We start from the raw sequence: 7683 nt of genomic DNA on the forward strand, positions 1-7683 counted from the left end.
GGCGGGCCCCCCCGGAGACACAGCAGCGGCGCTGCGGAAGGTTATTTGCAGACAGACACCCCAAAAGCCACTTTCCCCAGTCCCGTCCCGTGTCCGTCCGTGTGTGTCCCCCCCCGACAACCCCATGGCAGACCCTGCTCTGTGCCACACGCTAAGCTCCCCGGTGGCACCGACCCTGCCGCCGCGGTCCCAGGGCTGCTCTGCCCCATGCGACAACCCCCAGGACGCTCACAGAAGCCCTTTGGGGGGTTTTGGCTCAGGCCCACGGAGGCGGCAGACTCGCTGCCAGTCCGTGCTAGTATTTTCACTGCAGAGGTCACCCAGAGACCCCAAAAAACCTTCACCGCCCACCGCCGGGTGGGTGTCCCTTGCCAGGAGGTGCTCCAGCGCCTGGCGGTGTCACCTGGCTGTCATTTGGCTCAGCCGAACGCTCAGGGCAGTGGGAAATGAGGCTTCTGTAAGCCCCTTTCTTCAAACCCCGATTGCTGCTTGATGCCGGGGAGACGTGAGCCCAACCGAGTGCAAAAGGTGCTGCGCTCCCCCCACCCCCGTCTGCCCATTTCCAGTCCCTTCCCCTCCCCCGCGCTGACTCAGCTGGTCACCCAAACGAAGGTCAGAGACACTCATGGAGTCATTTTCTTCGCCTTCTATAGGACTTTATTTGTCAAGAGCATGTGACGCGGGTTTGCCTTTCCTTTCTCAGGTGTTGCTGAATCCCATTGATCTCCACGGCTGTGACCTTCTCTCCCAGCGGCAGCACATCTCCCGGCGCATCTCCCGGCTCTGTCCCGTGGCCGGTCGCTGCTGCGGGACACGCTGCCGCCTCGCAGTGCGGAGACTCTGCCCTCCGCTCCGTTCACATACCACCACCCCACTGCAGGAGGAGGTTTTTTTTAGGTGGATCACCTGCAGAACCAGGTCTTTTAAACTCTCTCCACTCCATGAGGAGGAAAAAACCTCGTAAAAGGCACGCGTGCGTTCTGCGGCAGTCCGGGCGGCTCAGCTCAGCATCATCTTTTTAAACACGCTGTCGTTTTGCTGAATCCAGTAACACAACCACATCCACTCCCCTCCTCAGCCTCCTGCAAGAAAATGGGGGTTTACACCCCTGTGGGGATTTCAGCCTTTTGTGCAGTAGTTGGACAAGTTGGACTGTGCCACCTCCTCCTCCTTTTCCTCCTCCTTCTCCTCCTCCTGCTGTTTGTGCTGCGCTGGGCAGAGAAAAGTCTGCCAGAAACAGAGAAATAATAAAAACAGGCACAGACAGAGCCAGCGTTGGGATATTCTGTTTCAGAGCAATGACAGAAAGTGGAGATGAGGACAAAAAATGAATAAACTCCAGTTATTGATACTGTTTTCTTTGAACAAACAGAGCTGCGGCTTCCCCGGCGGGCGAAGGGGCTCGATTCTGCTGTTTGCATCAGTTCGCTCGGGAGCTGGTTTGCTCGGACCTCCCCTCTCAAAGAGCCTCAGCAGCTCCTTCACGTGGACTCACCCGCCCCAGGATTTCACCCCCCAAATATTTGCAGAGCTTTATCAGAGCCACCCCTCTGCATGGCTGCGCAGAGCTCCGTACAGCCACCGCCGGGCGTCAGGCCCCGACCTCTCGGCCTTTTTCTTATTGCTCCTTTGCTTTGAATTCCCTCCAATGAACCAACGCGCCCGCTAGGGATGTGCCAAATCCCCAGTGTCACCTCACCGGTGAGCCCGTGGAGGTTAAAAAAAAAATCACGCACATGTCAGTGGTTTCAAATACTGAGCCGTGAAGGAGGCAGAGTAACCTGCGGGAGCTCAGGAGACCTCGTCCTCGCTTCTCGCTTGCTCGCTGGGCAATTCAGTCCCTTTGAGGTGTCTTGGTTTCCTTTTACTTTATTTTTTTTTAATCAAACGAAGGATCAAACCCAGCCTCTACCGCAAAATGTTTTGCAATGTGCTGGGGGATGGTGCGGAGCTGAGGCTCCTTCTTATGATCGGGCACTTTCTGAACACGGTGCTTTCCGCAGCCCTGAAAATATCAGGCCATCTGCTTAGGGCCGGTCAAGAGGGATGAATTCCACGGGGATGAGTAATTCAACACCTTGGAGGGTACGCGGGACGGGCAGCGTCTGCGAGTGTGGCCGGGATGGAGAATCAGGCAGATGATGCCGCGTTTTCATGTTCTGGGCAATATAAAAGGCCAAATTATCTGGACGGCTCGGACTCAGGTGCATTCAGCATCTCACCCGGCGTTTTCTGCATCCTAAGACAAATATTTCAGGGAATGACCCTCAAAGAGCAGCAAGGAGAGACGAATCAGCCTTCTCCCATTATTTTTATTCCCCTAGAAAGTAGAAAAAGCCTGAAAATGCTTCCCCCTAATGGTAAAACGAGGCGCGGGGGTGCTGCCCTCGGAAATACTGATCGCACGCCCCGATTTAATCCGTGGGGCTGAGTGGGAGTGGGGATGGAGGGAGCAGAAGGGCAGCGGGCTCTGCCGGCGCCACGTGTCCCTGAGGGGACGGGACCTTCACTGCGCGGCGTCAGAGCGGTGGTGAGAACCGGGCAGCGCTGGGCACGAGGTACCAAAAGAGCAGATTTGGGGAGTTCGGCTGAACTCAAAAGCGAAGCAAAACCGGGTGTTTCGGTTCCCGTGGCTCGGATGTGGGAGATGCTTTGGATCTGGTGATGGGGATACCTCCTGCTCCGGCTGCTTTGCCCCAAAACTCTGGGGTTCAGCTGTCGGATGCATTGCTGCCTTGGGCTCATGGACCGAAAGAATACAACTGAAATAAGGAGAAAGAAAGAAAAAAAAAAAAAAAGAAAAAGGAAAAAAAAAAGAAAAAGAAAAAGGGCAGAAAGCCCCCAAAAGATTGTTTTTTTTAGGATTTGAAAACACACATGGGATTGTAAGGGGGTTTTGGAGCTGCTCTGTGACACACATCTGGAGGGGAGAGGCTGCTCACCTGCTCCTCCCGGCAGATTTCGGCTCCCCGGGTGGTTGCGGTGGGGCGAATGCCGTGGGGGGTCTCCGCTGAAGTCGGGGTGTGCACCAATTTGCACATCTGGCGCTGTATTTCAAACCTTCCCTTGTACACCGCTCAGACACATCCTGAAAACTCCATTCCTCCTGTTTGTTCGGGATCGCTTGAAAATTTAGTAAGAATCCTACGCCTCTCCCCTACGCTCCTCTGTTCTCACCCAAGAAACCCAAACCCCGCGCAGACTGCAAGCCAAGAGAAGTCATTCTGCTCCAAATTTTGCTAATAACTCGCTGTGTGACCTCCGGCAAAACCGTTTTCTTCATGTGCTACAGCCTGAGCGGTGATCAGGAGGGAAAAGACCGTTTTCTTGCACGAACAGCATTTCACACCATACCTGAATCTCAGGTGGGACCTTGGGTGGGCTCAGCACAGAAAAGATGCAACAAGAGAGAAGAGTTGAGTACTAAAATAGACCTTGTGCTCTGAACGGTACCGGAAAATGCACAAAAATGTGATGGTCCTCCCTTCAGCAGCTGCTAATAATTTTTTCTCCGTTTTTTGGAGACCTCAGCATTGTCAAAAGTGTCAGAACACCACACCACGACGAAGGCGATGCACGCAGGGGGTTTCCCCCTCCCCCCCCCCAAGTAGGGAATGAAGTTCTCCAATTCTCCAAAAGAAACCAAAAGTCCCTTCCTCGTGCACCAACAGACCGTGGGGTTTCTCTTCTGCTCGGTGCAAGCCTTGGGAGTAGGAACTTCAAGGTGCACTCACCAAGTTGTTTATTATTATTATTATTATTATTATTATTATTATTTTCTACAAGTGCTACCGCACGCCCTGGACACATGGCAGACTCCTGACACCAATCCAAGCCCACATCCGACCGGTTTCCATGTCCGTGCCTACCCGAGGTAGCACCGAGGACGTTGCTGGGAGCAGGTGAAAGCTTTACTAAGGGCTCATTCCAAAGGGAGCCGCGTGCTCAACATTTTTCCACATCAAGAAAACATCCCTCCGTTAACAGCCTTGAAGGACTCAATCACCGCCAGGGTTTGTTGGGTTGGGTTTTTTTTTTTGGAACCTTCAACTTAAATTATGTGATTTTGCTGCCTGTTGGGACTCCGGGAACTGTAATCTCCAGACTGGATCCACACCGCAAAGGCAAATTTGCCAACAGCTCAGCTCGAGCACCCGTGAAGCCCGTACGGAAACAAACACAGACGGGGCCAACAGCATCCCAATTCGGGCTAAACTAAAATGGGGTTTCCCAGCGGATCGCCCGGGCTATCGCTCGACGCTGTGGCCGAGCCCAGTTGCCTCTCGCGGCTCTCTCCCGCCGGACGGCAGGCTGCTCTCCGGCGGGGGTCTCCCGGTCACTAGGCACACTGCACACACCATCTTTAAATTCTCAGGTTTTGTTTTTGTTTTTGTTTGGTTTTTTTTTTTTGCTAAGTTTTTATTTTAATTCAAGGACTTTGCTTCATACAAAATGTAATTGTAGAAACAACTGCAGAATTCAAAGTTTGGCTGATAAATATTACTCAGGCAGCAAACTAGGCAATCACAGAACCTTTTTTTTCTCCCCCCATTTTGGTTTTTTTTTTTTTTGGGTAAAGTTCCGCTTGTGTTGCATGGTTGGAACTTTTATAATTTTTAACACTGTTTTTTTAAATAGAAAGTTTTGCAACAAACCCCCGATTTATATCAAATATAATTAAAAATTAACAACTGATGAATACATTGTATCAAAAAAGTACGAAGATAAACATTTTCCATGCACATACTTTTTATATATATGTATATATGTATATATTTTACATGCAAACATTACTTATTCAAAGTACAGCCACTACGAGACTGGTTCTGGATGCAGAAAAACTGATCGGTGCAATTCAAGTTTGGCAACTCACTATGAGGATCGTCGGAAATATCATGTATGCGTTGAAGAGACAGCAGAGAGGCTGTAAAAAAAAGGTGGGAAAAGGGTTATGGACAATCGTGGTCAGGCTTGTCTGTCACCGGCATCGGCCCCTGCGAGGCGAGTGGAGGATTAGACAACTTGAGATTCTTCTTCGTGTTCTGCCTACGAATTGGAGTGACCCGAGGCCACCGTCGGCTGTGCGCTTCCAGACGGCGTGGTGGTGTGGGGCTGAGGGTCGAAAAAGGTCGAGGAAGGGGAAAGGCGGAGTGGAGAAAAAAGGCAAAATTACTCAGCACAGAAAGACATCTCTCTCGCTTTCCAGTGTGGGTACAATGTTTGCATGCACTGTCAGAGAGATTGCTTTTTTTCCCTCTCCTTTTACTTCCCGGAGTAAAATAGTACCGTTGTCTTTAAAATCTCAAATAAAACGTTTGTGCCTTCAGATAAGGAAAATGTAGAAAACATTTGGTCACAATCATGCTGAAGCCTGAAACAGGGAAATCCAGCAGATAAAGCTACAGAATGGATGAAGGTCTTTCTGACTCGTGGTGGTTTGGATGTGTTGCCGAACGTGTCATCTTGTTGCATAGCCCTCCGTTTGCAAAGCACAGCCGGTACCCACGGCGGAGCTCTGGCTGCCGCGCTTCCTTTAGGCAAAGTGCACATAAAATACAGAGACAGAGACACAGACAGGAGTTATCCTTTAGCAGAATCCAGGGATGAGATTGGCCAGCGATTATTATTTAGTAACGCAACCAAAAAAGAACCAAACCACCAAAAAAAAAACCCACAGAAGGGAAAGGAAAACAGGTTGAATTGCCTCAACAGAAGAGCTACAGGAGATGTGGAGAACCACCCTACGGCAGACTGCTCCTCGCCTGAGGCTGAAAGGCTCTTGCCGAGAGCACGAGAGACCTCCTGAGCGCTTTGGTAGCATCCGATACCCTAGCGACAAAATGCATCAGCGGGGTCCAGCGGGATCTCTGCCCGTCCTAAGCGATCACCCAGGGAAGGTTCACAGTTCTGGGGCTTGGTAGATCCTCTGAAAAAATTCATGTGTTCAACACTCTTCCTCCTCCCTATCTTTCATTTTTAGTGATGTGCTCATCTGGCATCTCCCACCCTTCCTCTTGAACCTTTTGTCAGGGTACTACGTGCCCTCTGGCCACCCCGTGCCCCACACAAGCTCTAAAAAGGCTTCCTCAGACCCACGGACACGAGCTCCTGCCCAGACTTCTCCTTCAGCACTCCCTCCCCACCCGCACGCGGCGTTTGCCCCTCTCCCAGGCTCAAAGTGCAGAAATCCACACGGGCACAAAAGAAAGAAATTGTCCAACGTAAGAGTCATTGCAAGAACACAGAAATCTCATCCCTGAGAATCAGAGTTAGAGGTTTTGCTTATTTTTTTTTTTTTTTTTTTAAAACCTTCTCTTAACAGGCAATAAACCCAAGACCCTCTCCAACTGCCCTCCACACCAGTCGCGCACCGCGGAAGGCGGCCAGAGCTCTCGCAGCCCAACTGTGACTTGACGTGCGGTGAAAAAGACGCCTCTTCTCCTGCCAGAGCGTCTCTGTAGATGCTGTACTTTTCCACCTGCGTCCCTCCCGCAGGACCTAAACACCACTCAAGGAGAAGAGGCCGGTTTTTGTTTCCTGCAACCGCTGCCCTCCCGCCAAGAAAAGTATATTTTTGAAAAAGAAAAAAAAAAAAAAAAAAAAAAAAAAGGCCAACAAAACCCAAACCAACCCCAAAGCATGTTTGCCTTCCCCACTGTAAGCTTCCGACCTGGTACTCGCATACGCTGCCCAGTAACGCGCTGCGGGACCTGCCAGAGGCGAGCGGCTCCTCCCGGCTCTGCCCTCCCTCTCCCCTCCCCGTGCTCGCCCGCCACCCCGTGCGTCGAAGCGAGAGGTTGCATCGTCGCTGTGAAAGATTTCAAAGGTTAGGCACTTAGTAGTGAACAACTGGAGCATTCGGTAGAAACGGTGGGACCTGGAATGACAATTGGACTAATTGTCTACATAAAGAGTATTTTTTTTTCTTTTTTTTTTTTTTTTTTACTGTACAATTTACAAAAATGCACACAATGAAAAGTTAAAGTTCTATCTAATAGCTTGATATAAAACCAATAACATTTCTTCTTCTCACGCCTACACTTTTTCCTCTTTTTTTTTTTTTTCCCCTCTGGATTTTTTTTTTTTAAGTTGTTTTTTTTTTTTGCTAAATCAAGCTGGTATTGTAAACAAGACAAAACAGTGAGGGCGTGTTGCGGTCGACAGGAGAGAGGGACGGAAAGAAAAGTCTCAGCAGCAAGGAAACAGTCCTTACAAAGTAGCTCTCTTGTGGCTTTATCGTGTGTCAGTGTGAAGGACCCGACGTGGTGAGGAAAATAAAAGAGAGGCCCGCGGCGGTGGTGGCAGGGCAGAGCCCCGGCCGCCGCAGCGCTCCGTCGGCTCGGAGCTGTGTCACCGGTTCCGCCGACGAGGATTGCTGTGGCTGAACATCAAGTCCCAATGGACTGTCCTTTGTTCCGGTCTGCGTTTCTCCTTCTCCCGGTTCCTTGGGTAGACATCTCTTCCTTCTTAGCGGTGAGCGAGATAAAAACGCGGCTGCAATCTTTGTTCGGAGATCGTGTCCGTTTGCAACCCCCGACTCCCACCCTGACCCGGTGAGGGGGGAAAAAAATAAATAAATCAATCTAATAATTAATTAATTAAGAAATAGCCCAACCAAAAACTGTGCCCATCTCGAAAAGGATCGACAGTCTGCTTTTTTTCCCGCCATTGAAGGTGAGGACC

The 7683-nt window shown here is 50.5% G+C and overlaps 1 protein-coding gene across 1 annotated transcript in view; it reads right to left on the reverse strand.

The window, feature by feature from the left end:
• CACNA1B (calcium channel, voltage-dependent, N type, alpha 1B subunit) overlaps positions 1–7683 on the reverse strand; it is a 424961-nt gene that overhangs the window by 106190 nt on the left and 311088 nt on the right.

Source organism: Charadrius vociferus, unplaced genomic scaffold (assembly GCF_000708025.1).
Source record: "Charadrius vociferus isolate BGI_N301 unplaced genomic scaffold, ASM70802v2 scaffold1040, whole genome shotgun sequence".
Taxonomy (NCBI): Eukaryota; Metazoa; Chordata; class Aves; order Charadriiformes; family Charadriidae; genus Charadrius; species Charadrius vociferus.